The 14,766-nt window shown below is 44.0% G+C and overlaps 1 protein-coding gene across 2 annotated transcripts in view; it reads right to left on the bottom strand.

The window, feature by feature from the left end:
• Positions 1-14,766, bottom strand: part of LOC120928919 (retinal guanylyl cyclase 2-like) — a 193,641-nt gene that overhangs the window by 161,090 nt on the left and 17,785 nt on the right. The window lies entirely within an intron of this gene.

Below are 14,766 nucleotides of genomic sequence, written 5' to 3'. Positions count from 1 at the left end.
TTACGGCGGCGTAGTGTATTTCTCGCGGCGTAAGGGCGCGGAATTCAAATGCGGCGAGTAGGGGGCGTGTTTCATTTAAATGAAGCGCGTCCCTGCGCCGAACCAACTGCGCATGCCCCGTCCGTCAAAACTCCCAGGGTGCATTGCTCCAAATGACGTTGCAAGGACGTCATTGTTTTCGTCGTGAACGTAAATGGCGTCCAGCCCCATTCACGGACGACTTACGCAAACGACGTAAAATTTTCTAAATTATACGCTGGAACGACGGCCATACTTAACATTGAGTACGCCACCAGATAGCAGCTTTAACTATACGCCGGAAAAAGCCGAACGGAAACGACGAAAAAGAATGCGACGGCCGCTCGTACGTTCGTGGATCGTCGGAAAAAGCTCATTTGCATACTCAACGCGGATTACAACGTGAACGCCACCCAGCGGCCACCGGAAAATTGCATCTTAGATCCGACGGCGTACTAAGGCGTACGCCTGTCGGATCTAACACAGATGCCGTCGTATCTTGTTTGGTGGATACCAAAACAAAGATACGACGCGCAAAATTTGAAATTACGCGGCGTATCAACAGATACGCCGGCGTAATTTCTTTGAGGATCTGCCCCTTTAGCTACTGTTCTTCTATTGTGCTATTCAAAAAACACCCATTTAGGGCAAAAAAATATATTTTGCAGTGTTTCCTCCAGTGTTTGCAGTGTTTCCTCCATATCTGTACGTGTGAGATAAACACTTTAGATACTGTTCTTCTATTTTGCTATTCAAAAAACACCCATTTAGGGCAAAACAATATATTTTGCAGTGTTTCCTCCAGTGTTTGCAGTGTTTCCTCCAGTGTTTGCAGTGTTTCCTCCATATCTGTACGTGTTAGATAAACACTTTAGATACTGTTCTTCTATTTTGCTATTCAAAAAACACCCATTTAGGGCAAAAAAAAATATTTTGCAGTATTTTTTTATTTTTATGTATTTTATGTTATTTTAAGTTATTTCCCTATCCACATTTGTTTGCAGATAACTTGCCATGCTCTTACCAACATGTTGCTGCCATTTGCAGCCCTCTAGCCCTTTCCATTACTTTTTTAGAGACATTTTAGTACTGAAAAGTTCGAGTCCCCATTGACTTCAATGGGGTTCGGGTTCGGGGTCAAGTTCGGGTCCCGAACCCAGACTTTTTTTCTGAAGTTCGGCCGAACCCGTCGAACCCGAACATCCAGTTGTCCGCTCAACTCTACTTATGGTGTCTGTTGAAAGTTCTAAGAAGATTCGACGGAGCAGCTATACTGTACACCGCCGCAATCATACATTTCCTGCCAAATGCTCGGCCCATAGGCTATAGAAAAATTCTAATGTTGGTTGACTAGTAATAATAATGAATAAATATAATTATTAGTAGTCATACAACATTAGAATTCTACTATAGCTTGTAGGAGGAACATTCGTCCGGAAATGTACGATTGCGGCGTTGTACAGTTTAGCTGCTCCGTCAAATCTTCTTTAAAAATTCGACAGACACCATAAGCCTTCAATGACAGATTCAACCTTAATTCGTTCAGATCTTCGGACGAATGCAATTTCCAACTAAATAAATAAAAATTTATTTTGGGAGTAACTAAATAAATTTATTTTTCGGACTAAACGAAATTCCAAAACAAAATATTTCAGTGTGCACATGTCTAATATTTACCATTAGAGGCAGGGAAGATTAGAGAGCGGGCTGAATTCTGTTGAGTAAGATATCAGCCACACAGCTGACTCAGCAGGCTTGAATTACTAAAGAAGCAGCGACTGCTAACTTAACAAAGCAAATGTTCACTGATCTTAACCCTCCTAGCGGTATTCCCGAGTCTGACTCGGGGTGAGATTTTTATACCAAAAGCGGTAACCCCGAGTCAGACTGAGGCCCCATACACACCATAGAATCTATCCGCAGATAAATCCCATCAAATGGGTTTCAGCGGATAGATTCTATGGTGTGTACACTCCGGCGGATATTTATCCTCGGATAAATCTCCCCTGGGATGGATTTCCAGCAGATGAATATTTGATGACATGCTCAACAAATCCATCTGCTGAAGTCCATCCCAAAGGATGGATCCGCTCGTCTGTACAGACTCACCGGATCCATCCGTCCAAAGGGATTCCCCGCACGCGTCGTAATGATTTGACGCATGCATGGAATTCCTTATATGACAGTGTCGCGCCCGTCGCCGCGTCATAATCGCGGCGACGGCGCGACACGTCATCGCCAGAGGATTTCGGCGCGGATTTCAATGCGATGGTGTGTACACGCCATCGCATAGAAATCTGCTGAAATCCTCGAGAGGATTTATCCGCGGATACGGTCCGCTGGACCGTATCCGCGGATAAATCCTCTCGTGTGTATGGGGCCTCAGGCTCGCCTCGCTGCAGCAGCAGACAAAGTTACTTACCTTGTCCCTGGATCCAGCGATGCCACCGTGCTGTGTGAGCGAGCAGGACCTTGCTCGATTCACACAGTGTCCTCCTGTGCCGCCGATCTCCGTTCCCTGCGACGTTGCGACGCACAGGAGCGGAGAACGGCGCCAAATTCAAAAACGTAAACAAACACCTTACGTACAGTATACTGTAATCTTATAGATTACAGTACTGTATGTAAAAAATACACACCCCCTTGTCCCTAGTGGTCTGCCCAGTGCCCTACATGTTATTTTATATAATAAAAACCTTTTTTTCTGCCTGCAAACTGTAGATTGTCCATAGCAACCAAAAGTGTCCCTTTATGTCAAAAATGGTTTTAGAGCAGCTAGAAAACAGCGATAATAAATTATAATCACTTGCAGAATTGTGCGATAGCGATTTGTGGGGAAATTCGTCATAAAAAAATAAAAGTAATGACAGCGACAATTCTGCAACTGAGCAAATTTCAGTGATTTTGAGTTGATTACATTATTGAATCATTTTTATTATAATTATATTATTACTTATTATAATTATTTATAATTATTTATTATTATAATTTATAATTTTGTTTTTAAAAAAATGTCATACCCGGGATGCCTACTAGTCTCTTGTTTGGTCAGATTTAAGTTAGTTATTCCTAAGAATTACAGGCCTACAGTATAAAACGCCAAATTTCCTTGCAAATAATGGTACCGCTTTCAGCACCTTTTTTCTGAAATAATCATGCCGCCAGAGAGGTTAAAGTGTAACTATAGGCAAATTATTATTTTTTTTGGATAGAGCAAGGGAGGGTTATAAGAGCCCTTCCACATTGAGGCCTCTTCGCATTAGCAAAAAAGCGCCACTAGTTTTACTGCTTTACCGCTTTACCCTCGTTTTAGTGGTGCTATTCTGCTGCTAGCGGGCGGTTTTAACCCCCTCTAGAAGTCAAAGAAAGGGTTAAAAGCGCCTGAAAAGTGCTGCTGCCGAATTGCTTTTCAGGTGCTTCGGCAGCGCTGCCTATTAATTTCAATGGGCAAGGGCGGTGGTGGGGCGCTGTATACACCGCACCTAAACCGCCCCCAAAGATGCTGCTTGCAGGACTTTTTCTAATGTTCCGCAAGCGCACCGCTCCAGTGTGAAAGCACTCAGGCCCTCACACTGGGGCTGCAGGGGAGGCATTTTTCAGGTCCTTTACAGACAGATTTTTAGCCCAAAAGCACCTGAAAAAGCCACCTGTCTCCCATTGGGGAGCTTTTCCTTCACTTTCTGTCTCATAGCCAAACAGGAAGTAAGAGAAAATCCCTCCAAAGTGAGAAAATCCTTGATTGTCACCAGAACTCCCCATTGGAAGATTCACCCCATTATTTTTGTTCTGTTGTCAACTCAATATTTTGGATTTTCTTTCGGTGATGATAATAAATAGGACAAATGTATACATCCCTTGTGACAGTAATAGGTGGTGACAGGTACTCTTTACTAAAAGACCCCATAGCCCTCCTTTGCGCTTCAAAGTATTCAGATCGTAAAAAACTGTGATTCTGAATACTGTTTTTTTTTTTCTAAACGGCACCACTGGCAGTCGAGTAAACCGGAAGTGGCGTTGTGACGTTGCTTCCGGGTTTTCACTAAGGAGACTGGATCAAAGCCATTTCTGGCTTCCTTCCAGTCTCACTTTAGCCGGCAGAAGTGCCGGGTCGCAGATCGGGTCTCCCGATGGGACGGGAGGCCCAGAGAGAATGGCAAAAGGTGGCAAGAGGGGGGGGGATGTCCGCTCTCACTCCTCCGGATAACAGCCGAAAGGCTTTTAGCTGCGTCGGTTGTTATCCCTGAAGAGCCAACCGCCCACTCTAGAAAACTGTAACGGGATGATGCCTGCAGCTGCATACATCACCCCGGTATAACCTCCTAAATCCGAGGCCACAAATGTGCGTACGGTCAGCAGGAAGGAGTTAAAAAATGCATGGACACAGCCTCTACTCCCAATTTGACATCTGGGTGGGTGCGTACCCCCAAATGCAGACAGTGTGAGTTCAGGGACCCCCACCCACAAGGATGTCAAACTGAAAGACAATGGAACAATAGCCCAAGATCTTCGTAGCATAGTAATACACCATCAGTTAAAAAAAACGTTCGTGTCAGAACGCGGTGACGTAAAACACAACGACGTCCTGAAAAAAACGAAGTTCAATGCTTCCAAGCATGCGTCGACTTGATTCTGAGCATGCGCGGGTTTTGAACCGATGCTTTTGCGTACTAACCATCGGTTTTGACCGATCGGTCATCAGTCCATCAGTCCGATTTTAAAGCAAGTTCTAAAACTTTGGACTGAAGGACAAAAGACTGATGGGCCATACACACGGTCGGTTTGGACTGATGAAACGGAACTTCAGTCCGTTTTCATCGGTTTGGACTGATCGTGTGTACAGGGCCTAAGAGGCAGTCAGGAAATTAAATGTGAAATGTATTCTCCTAGAACGCCTGAAGGTGCTCCCTGCATGTTGGGCCTCTGTATGTGGCCACGCTGTGTAAAAGTCTCACACATGTGGTATAGCCATACTCGGGAGGAATAGCAGAATGTGTTTTGGGGTGTAATTTGTGGTATGCATATGCTGTGTGTGAGAAATAACCTGATAATATGACAATTTTGAAATAAATAAATCTTGATTTTGCAAAGAATTGTGGGAAAAAATTACAACTTCAAAAAACTCAACATGCCTCTTTCTAAATACCTTGGAATGTCTACTTTCCAAAAGGGTGTAATTTGGGGGGTATTTGTACTTTTCTGGCTTGTTAGGGTCTCAAGAAATTAGATAGGCTGTAGTTCAGGCGTGATACATTTTCAGAGATTGGCACCATAGCTCGTGGACTAATATGCACCAATTTGTACTTATTTTTACCAAAGATATGTAGCAGTATACATTTTGGCCAAAATTTATGACGAAAAATTATAAAATTTGCTAAATTTTATAACAGAAACAAAGAAAAGAAAAAAAAATTACCGAATTTTAAGTCTTTTTTCTTTTATAGCGCAAAAAAATAAAAAACCCAGCAGTGATTAAATACCACGAAAAGAAAGCTCTATTTGTGTAAAAAAAAAGGACAAAAACTTCATATGGGTACAATGTTGTATGACTGAGTAATTGTCATTCAAAATGTTAGAGCACCGAAAGCTGAAAATTGGTCTGGTTAGGAAGGGGGTTTAAGTGCCCAGTGGTCAAGTGGTTAAAGACATAAATGCATACATACACACACGGAATGAACTGGATGAACTGATGTCTTTATTTAACCATGTCAGCTCTGGAAGATTAGCCCCCCTTCCTGATCAGGCCATTTTTTTGAGATACGACACTGTGTTACTTTAGCTGATAACACTCGTGCAATACTGTACCCAAACAAAATGTATGCCCTTTTTTGCCACAAATAGGGCCAGATTCACAGTCCGGCGGCGCAGCGTAACGTAACCCGTTTACGTTACACCGCCGCAAATTTTCCGATTTAGTGCTCGATCCACAAAGCACTTACCTGGAAATTTGCGGCGGTGTATCGTAAACAGGTCCGGCGCAAGGCGGCCCAATTCAAATGGGGCGGGTACCATTTAAATTAGGCGCGCTACCGCGCCGGACGTACTGCACATGCTCCCGTCGCAAATTTACCGACGTGCTTTGCGCAAAATTACGACGCGCCGATGTTTTGTGAATCGCGACGTGAAAAAAAGACTTGCGCCGGGAAAAATAAAAAAAAAATAAAAAATTCAAAAGCGACGCGGGAAAGACGGGCATACTTTAACTTGGTGGAGTACTTTTACACAATGTTAAAGGTGCCCTATCTTTGCGATGGAAATCTAACACTCGCGACGACGTAACGACGGGAAAAATCTTCGTGGATCGCCGTAAGTCCTAATTTGCATACCCGACGCTGTATTACGACGCAAACTCCCCCCAGCGGCGGCCGCGGTATTGCATCCTAAGATCCGACAGTGTAAAACAATTACACCTGTCGGATCTTCTGGCTATCTATGCGTAACTGATTCTATGAATCAGTCGCATAGATAGAACAACAGATACGACGGCGTATCAGGAGAAACGCCGTCGTATCTGCTCTGTGAATCTGGCCCATAGAGCTTTATTTCAGGGGTATTTGATCACCTCCGTGTTTTTTATATTTTGCGCTATAAACAAAAAAACACCAAAATTTTTTAAGAAAAAACTATATTTTTGACTTTCTGCTATAAAACATACCCAATAAAAAAAAATCGGATTTCTTGATAAATTTAGGCCAATATGTATTCTGCTACATATGTTTGGTAAAAAAAAATCCCAATAAGCGTGTGTGACGAGATCCTTCCTCGCCCAGGTCCTGCTCTCCCGACACTCCTCTGCTACCAGTGAGTCAGCTTGCAGATTGCAACGTCTGATGGTCCAGTCATCCAAGGTTCCGGGATCCGAATTACAGCTATGTGCCATTCAGACCCATTAAGAACAAACACCAGGCAGGCTGTATGTAAGTTCAAGCAGGACTCTTTATTTTCAAGTACACAGCACACTTTTATACAGAATTTTGGAACATCCCACTCCCAACAACCGCTTTCCTATTGGTCAATTGTAAAGTATATCCAGTCTTCACTCAAGTCCTCCTTGACCATGCAAATGAGGACTTGAAATAGTCAACAGGGATTGGTCCAATAGCTTGGATAGAAAGACTTGTATATTGAGACAGAAGCCCCAGGGGGTAATCAATGTACACAATAACCCGGTCTACTTAATTACTACCTCTGAGAGGTTACATTGCTTTAGACAATAGAATGCTAATTCAATGCTGCTGACAGGAGGCTTCTGACCTTTAGAACAGTACAAAGGCACTTAGCATAAACACTTACATCTTCAGACGGGCTGTCTCCGACAGAAGACACCCACACCTGATAATCACAAAGGCTTTAAACAGGCTTATCACATAATGGAAATGTCTCAATATAGCTCAGTAACCACTCCATTACTCCAAGGTCCATGACATTACTTCCCCTGGGAAACAGTCCAACAGCCGCAGTGGGACCCAAACGGGTCAACTCGAGGATGTTGGAAAAGTAGTCTTAAGGTTCCAGGACTGTCCGCTGGGATGACCCATCTGCCTTCCTGTTTTGAGGTCCTGGCCCATAATCGGATGGCAAGAGGCTCACATTCAGTCCTCTCCAAAAGCCCCTGTCCCGGCTAGGTCTGTCACACATCTCCCCCTTTGGCAGGAGACTAACACTGGGAGAGACCCCAATTCCGGTACCCACCCAGTACCCCAGATAACTTGTCCCAAACAGAGCATTACTCACCCAGCCAATCTCTGCCTCTCTCAGAGAACACGCCTGCCGCTGGGGAGAGGCCTGGACTGGCCCTTCTCCCTGGAGTCCTTTCAGCCGCTGGAGAGAAGACAGGGTGGCTGGGCTCAGTTCATCATGTCGTTGGGAATCTGGGCCAACTGGCCACCATTCCTGGGGTATACCAGTGGAGACTGCAGTCCCATCCACTGAGGCTAGGTAAAAATCCCCCGGTGCTTGCAAAGCAAAGCCGACATCCTCCTGTCTCAGTGCCGCACCATGTTCTGGGGTTGTGTCCGTGGAGATCGGAGTCCCATCCACTACCACTGGAACCCCCTCTTCTGTTAGTTGAGAGCAGAGGCCCGGGGCACTCTGCTCTGTTGCCAGCTCTTCCGCTGGGTTGCTGTGAGTGGAGACCACAGTCCCATCCACCGATATCCGCTCAAGCTGTAGTGGGGTGCAGCCGCCAGTAGCATCCTGTCCTGCTGCCAGTGATTCAGCTGGGAGTACGAGCTTTACCACCTCAGCTTGTTGCTGGGGAGGGGGGCCAACCGCCCCGGCTCCCTGAAACTCCACAGTTGGTCCTGGTGCTGGGCAGAGATGGCTAGCACTCTGCCCTGTTGCCAGCACTTCTGCTGGGGGTGCATAATCCATAACATCCTCTGAACAGTCCATACATTCTGTAATCTGTGGCTGGGGAGTGATCACCATCTTCTCACCCTGAGCCTCCGGAACTGCCACAGGGGTGGGGCAGAGGTCTTGATTCCTCTGTCCGGTGACCAGCGCTTCAGCTGAGGAAGTTCCTTGTAACTCCACAAATACTGCCCTTGGTGCTGGGCAGAGCACAGTGAGGTTTGGCCCTGATACCAGCTCTTCTGCTGGAGGCTCCCCAGGTTGTTCTTCCTCAGCAGAAAAGTCTATCAAATCCCCTGTCTCTACAACTGGTGCCTGGGGATAGAGGTTCACCATCTCCTGTCCATGAAACCCAGAAGATGCTATAGTTACTGAGCAGAGGTTAGCCGAGCTCAGCCCTGCAGTCAGCACTTCAGCTTTGGGAATGACAAGCTCCCGATTTTCCACTGCTGATTCATCAGCCAGGATTTCATCACTGTCAGCTGATATTTCCTCATAGTCCCAGGTAAAGGGAGCCCCACCCTGCTGCTGAGCGGAGTCTAGCAGCTGTTTGTAGGCGATTTCCAGCTCATGTTGCCGCTCTCGTTCTCTCTGTTGCCGCTCTCGTGCTCTCTGTTGCCACTCTCGTTCTCTCTGTTCCTGCAGCTGGAGGTCTCTAATGGTATTCTGTATGGTCGTCTCCGATGGGTTAGCACCATATAATGCCAACCGTTGTTGAACTCGCTGCTGGAACAAGTCTTCAACTGACCGGGGTCCTGCATCACCATCCCTTTGATCCATCTCGGCTAGCGCAATGATCAGGGTGGCCTTGTTCTTCCCACCGGTCCCTCCACGGCTCTCAAGCAAGTCTTTTAGCATGGTTCTCCTCCAGGCTGCATAGCTGGTCATTCATGGTGGTGGTTTGGAGTTGTCCCAGTAACTGGAGAGCAAATCCCACCGCTGCCAACCAATGTGACGAGATCCTTCCTCGCCCAGGTCCTGCTCTCCCGACACTACTCTGCTACCAGTGAGTCAGCTTGCAGATTGCAACGTCTGATGGTCCAGTCATCCAAGGTTCCGGGATCCGAATTACAGCTATGTGCCATTCAGACCCATTAAGAACAAACACCAGGCAGGCTGTATGTAAGTTCAAGCAGGACTCTTTATTTTCAAGTACACAGCACACTTTTATACAGAATTTTGGAACATCCCACTCCCAACAACCGCTTTCCTATTGGTCAATTGTAAAGTATATCCAGTCTTCACTCAAGTCCTCCTTGACCATGCAAATGAGGACTTGAAATAGTCAACAGGGATTGGTCCAATAGCTTGGATAGAAAGACTTGTATATTGAGACAGAAGCCCCAGGGGGTAATCAATGTACACAATAACCCGGTCTACTTAATTACTACCTCTGAGAGGTTACATTGCTTTAGACAATAGAATGCTAATTCAATGCTGCTGACAGGAGGCTTCTGACCTTTAGAACAGTACAAAGGCACTTAGCATAAACACTTACATCTTCAGACGGGCTGTCTCCGACAGAAGACACCCACACCTGATAATCACAAAGGCTTTAAACAGGCTTATCACATAATGGAAATGTCTCAATATAGCTCAGTAACCACTCCATTACTCCAAGGTCCATGACAGCGTGTATTGATTGATTTGCACAAAAGTTATGCAATATATTTATGGAATTTGACTGACAAATTGAGATGCTTTTGACACTTTTTTGGGGACCATTGACACTAATACAGAGTGATCAGTGCCAAAGATATGAACTGTCACTGTACTAATGGGTTAAAGGGGTTAAACTTTGGGGTGATCAAAGGGTTAATTGTGTGCCTAGCTGGTGTTTTACTATAGTGGGGGAGGTGCTTGTACTAGGAAAAGGCATGGATCCATGTCTCTGATTTACAGGAACATATGATACATGCCTTCCCTACTGACAGAACGTTGATTGGCCTTGTTTGCATAGGCAGATTGTCGTTCAGGCTTACCTGTAGGCACAATGAATATCTCCTAAACTTGCACAGTTTTTTTTTGTACTGTCACAAGTCAGTGTCACTGAACCCAGCCTCACCCAGTATATGATGACGCTGTACTGCACTGGTGACAGTATGTAAAAAGTTCAAAAAAGTTCAAAAAACTGGCCATGCCTCTTACAAAATACCTTGGACTGTCTACTTTCCAAAAAGGGCTACAATTTTGGTTGCAACATGGCAAAATGTGGAAAATTTCAAGGGGTGTGAATACTTTTTCAAGGCACTGTATAGCATAGTTTGTGGACTCTATAACTTTCCTACAGACTCACTGATTTGGGTTATTTTCACCAAAGAAATGCAGCGGAATACATTTTGGCCTCAATTTATGAAGAAATATAATTTCTTAGCAATATTTCATAACAGAATCAAAGAAAAATTTGTTTGTTTGTTTGTTTTTTCAAAATGTATGTGAACAACATAATAAAAAATTAGTTTGGGTTCAATATTGCATGACCGTGCATTTGCCATCCAAAGTGCGACAGCACTGAAAGCTGAAGATTGGCCTGAGCAGGAAGGGGGTATAAGTGGGCAAGTGGTTAAAGTTGCATTACAGAACATCAAATAATATATCAACTATATGAATGGAACAAATATATAAACAACAACTGCAATATAAAATAATTGGACATTAATAGGTAGATTCACGTACAATGGATTAACTTTAGGGCGGCGTAGCTTAGCCTGTTTAGGCTACACCGCCGTAAATTAGCTAGGCTAGTAGTGATTCTCAATCTACTTACCTGCTAATTTACGGCGGTGTAGCCTAAAACGAGCGGGCGTAAGGGAGCCTAATTCAAATTGGTTGGAGGGGGGCGTGTTGTATGGTAATGAGGCTTGACCTCACGTTTTTTGACGTTTTTTGCTACTGCGCATGCGCCGGGCGCCTACATTTCCCAGTGCGCATTGCGGCTAAGTACGCCGTACGGGCCAATTGATTTAGACGTGGACGTAAACGATGTAACTCACGATTCGCGGACGACTTACGCAAACGACGTAAAAAATTCGAACCTCGCGGCGGGAACGATGGCCATACTTTAACATTGTTATTCCACCTCATAGGTGGAATAACTTTAGGCCGCCTAAGGCCTTACGGAAACAACGTAATTCGACTGCGGCGGCCGGGCGTACGTTCGTGAATGGGCGTACAAGCTCATTTACATAATCTACGCCGGCCGCAATGGAAGTGCCACCTAGCGGCCATCCAAAAAATTGCAATCTAAGATAGGACGGCGCAAGCCGGCCTATCTTAGCTTTGTTTAAGCGTATCTCTGTTTGAGCATAGGCTTAAACATACGGCGGCGTAGATTCGGAGTTAAGTCGGCTTATCTACTGATAAGCCGGCCTAACTCTTTGTGAATCTACCTATATATATGGTGGATTTGCCCCCTTACATGTACATGGGAGCGCACCCACCCTTACACATACAACAGGCCATAGCCAAGAGGCCATGATCCACCTTGCACATGCAACACGCCACATGTGGACAGAATAGACCAAGCCCCTGCAAGAGCAAACATGGACCTTCTAATAACTTATTTCTCTCCATTCAAGTTTTTTAAGCTATGTACCCATTGGAGATATTTCACGCTCTGGAGACACAAGTAGACATGTGTACACTGAAATATTTTCTTTCAGAATTTCGTTTTCAGCTGAAAATACATTTATTTAGTTACTCCCGAAATCCGTTTTTTATTTATTTTGTTTCATTAACCACTTAAGGACCCGCTCATGTACATATACGTCCTTTTTTTAAAGATGGATATCTCGGTAACGGCAGCAGCTGCTGCCACAACCGAGATATCTATCTTTACTGTGAGCGGTCCTGTAAACAATAACAGTGGTATCCGCGGCGGATTCACCGCTATCGGCAGTAGGAGAGGGCCCCTCCCGCACCTTTCGCCGCTTACCGGAGCCGTCAGTAGCGGCGGAGGCGATCGGTCCTTACCTCTCCTCAGTTGGGATACGAGTGAGGACAAGATGGCCCCCACCCGTCCCCATAGCATAGCAGGGCGGAAGTGACGTCAAAACGTCACTTCCGCCCATGCTTCTTAAAGCAATATTTTCTAAATGGCATTTTTTAAAAAAAATTTTTTTGCATTTAAAGCGGGGGGTTCACCCAAAAAACACATTTTTAACATTAGATTGAGGCTAATTGTGGGAAGCACAATCGGGTGTTTTTTTTTAAATCAATGCAGTACTTACCGTTTTAGAGATAAATGTTCTCCGCGGCTTCCGGGTATGATCTGCGGGACTGGGCGTTCCTATTTGATTGACAGGCTTCCGACGGTCGCATACAGCGCGTCACGAGTTGCCGAAAGTAGCCGAACGTCGGTGCACAGGCGCCGTATAGAGCCGCACCGACGTTCAGCTACTTTTGGCAACTCGTGACGCGCTGTATGCGACGGTCGGAAGGCTGTCAATCAAACAGGAACGCCCAAGTCCCGCAGCCCATACCCGGAAGCCGCGGAGAACATCTATCTCTAAAACGGTAAGTACTGCATTGATTTTAAAAAAAAAACACCCGATTGTGCTTCCCACAATTAGCCTCAATCTAATGTTAAAAAATGTTTTTCGGGTGAACCCCCGCTTTAAGTCTAAATATTAGATCTGAGGTCTTTTTGACCCCAGATCTCATATTTAAGAGGACCTGTCATGCTTTTTTCCATTACAAGGGATGTTTACATTCCTTGTAATAGAAATAAAAGTGATCCAATTTTTTTCAGTGTAAAAAATAATAAAATAAATAAAAATAAATAAGAAAACCCCCAAAAAAATTTTTTAAAGCGCCCCGTCCCGACGAGCTCGCACACAGAAGCGAACGCATACGTGAGTAGCGCTCGCATATGACAACAGTGTTCAAACCACACAAGTGAGGTATCGCCGCAATCGTTAGAGCGCGAGCAATAATTCTAGCCCTAGACCTCCTCTGTAGCTCAAAAGATGCAACCTATAGAATTTTTTAAACGTCGCCTATGGAGATTTTTAAGGGTAAAAGTTTGACGCCATTCCACGAGTGGGCGCAATTTTGAAGCGTGACATGTTGGGTATCATTTTACTCGGCGTAACATTATCTTTCACAATATATAAAAGAATTGGGCTAACTTTACTGTTGTCTTATTTTTTACTTCAAAAAAGTTAATTTTTTCCAAAAAAAGTGCGCTTGTAAGACCGCTGTGCAAATACAGTGTGACAAAAAGTATTGCAATGATCGCCATTTTATTTTCTAGGGTGTTAGGAAAAAAATATATATAATGTTTGGGGGTTTTAAGTAATTTTCTAGCAAAAAAAAATGTTTTAGTCTTGTAAACGCCGAATCTGAAAAACACCCAAGGTCCTTAAGTGGTTAAAAAATGCATTCGTCCGAAAATCCGAATTAATTAAGGTTGAATCTGTCAGTTGAAGGCTTATGGTGTCTGTTGAATGTTCTAAGAAGATTTGACAAAGCAGCTAAATTGTATGAAGCCGTAATCATACATTTTCGGTCGAATGCTCCGCCCACAAGCTATAGTATTATTATTATTCAGGATTTATATAGCACCAACAGTTTACGCAGCGCTTTACAATATAATATATTAGAATTCTAATGTTGTATGGCTAGTAGACATGTGCACACTGAAATATTTCATTTCAGAATTTCGTTTTTTTTCCGAAAAATAAATTTATTTCGTTAATCCCGAAATTCGATTTTATTTATTTTGTTTAGTTAAAAAATGCATTCGTCCGAAAATCCGAATTAATTAAGGTCGAATCTGTCATTGAAGGCTTATTGTCTGTCGAATGTTCTAAGAAAATTCGATGGAGCAGCTAAACTGTACGACGCTGCAATTGTACATTTCCGGTCGAATGTTCCGCCTACAAGCTATAGAAGAATTCTAATGTTGTATGACACTAGTAATAATTATTTTTAAAAATTATTATTACTAGTCAACCAACATTCAAATTCTTCTATAGCCTATGGGCCGAGCATTTGACTGGAAATGTACGATTGCGGCATCGTACAGTTTAGCTGCTTGTCGAATCTTCTTAGAACTTTCGACAGACAATAAGCCTTCAATGACAGATTCGACGTTTGTATATTTTTCGCTGCTTCGTCAAATCTTTGTCTTTCATGTCGAATGGTCTACCCCAACACTGTCTCTATAATGTCGAATCTTTTATCTCTATGTAAAATAATCTTGGACTAATAGAGTTAGGTTAGGCACATTCGTTTGCAGATTCGATAGACACAGATTGCTATTGTCAGCGTCATTTCGAATCTCCTATCTATATCGAACTGTTGTAGCAACGAAAACGAAAATTAATGCCGCGTACACACGACCGTTTTTCGGGTTCTAAAAAATTTTAGTTTTTTTTTTTAATGTCATTAAAAACG

Source organism: Rana temporaria, chromosome 2 (genome assembly GCF_905171775.1).
Source record: "Rana temporaria chromosome 2, aRanTem1.1, whole genome shotgun sequence".
Classification (NCBI taxonomy): Eukaryota; Metazoa; Chordata; class Amphibia; order Anura; family Ranidae; genus Rana; species Rana temporaria.
This window is presented reverse-complemented; position numbering and strand designations above follow the sequence as displayed.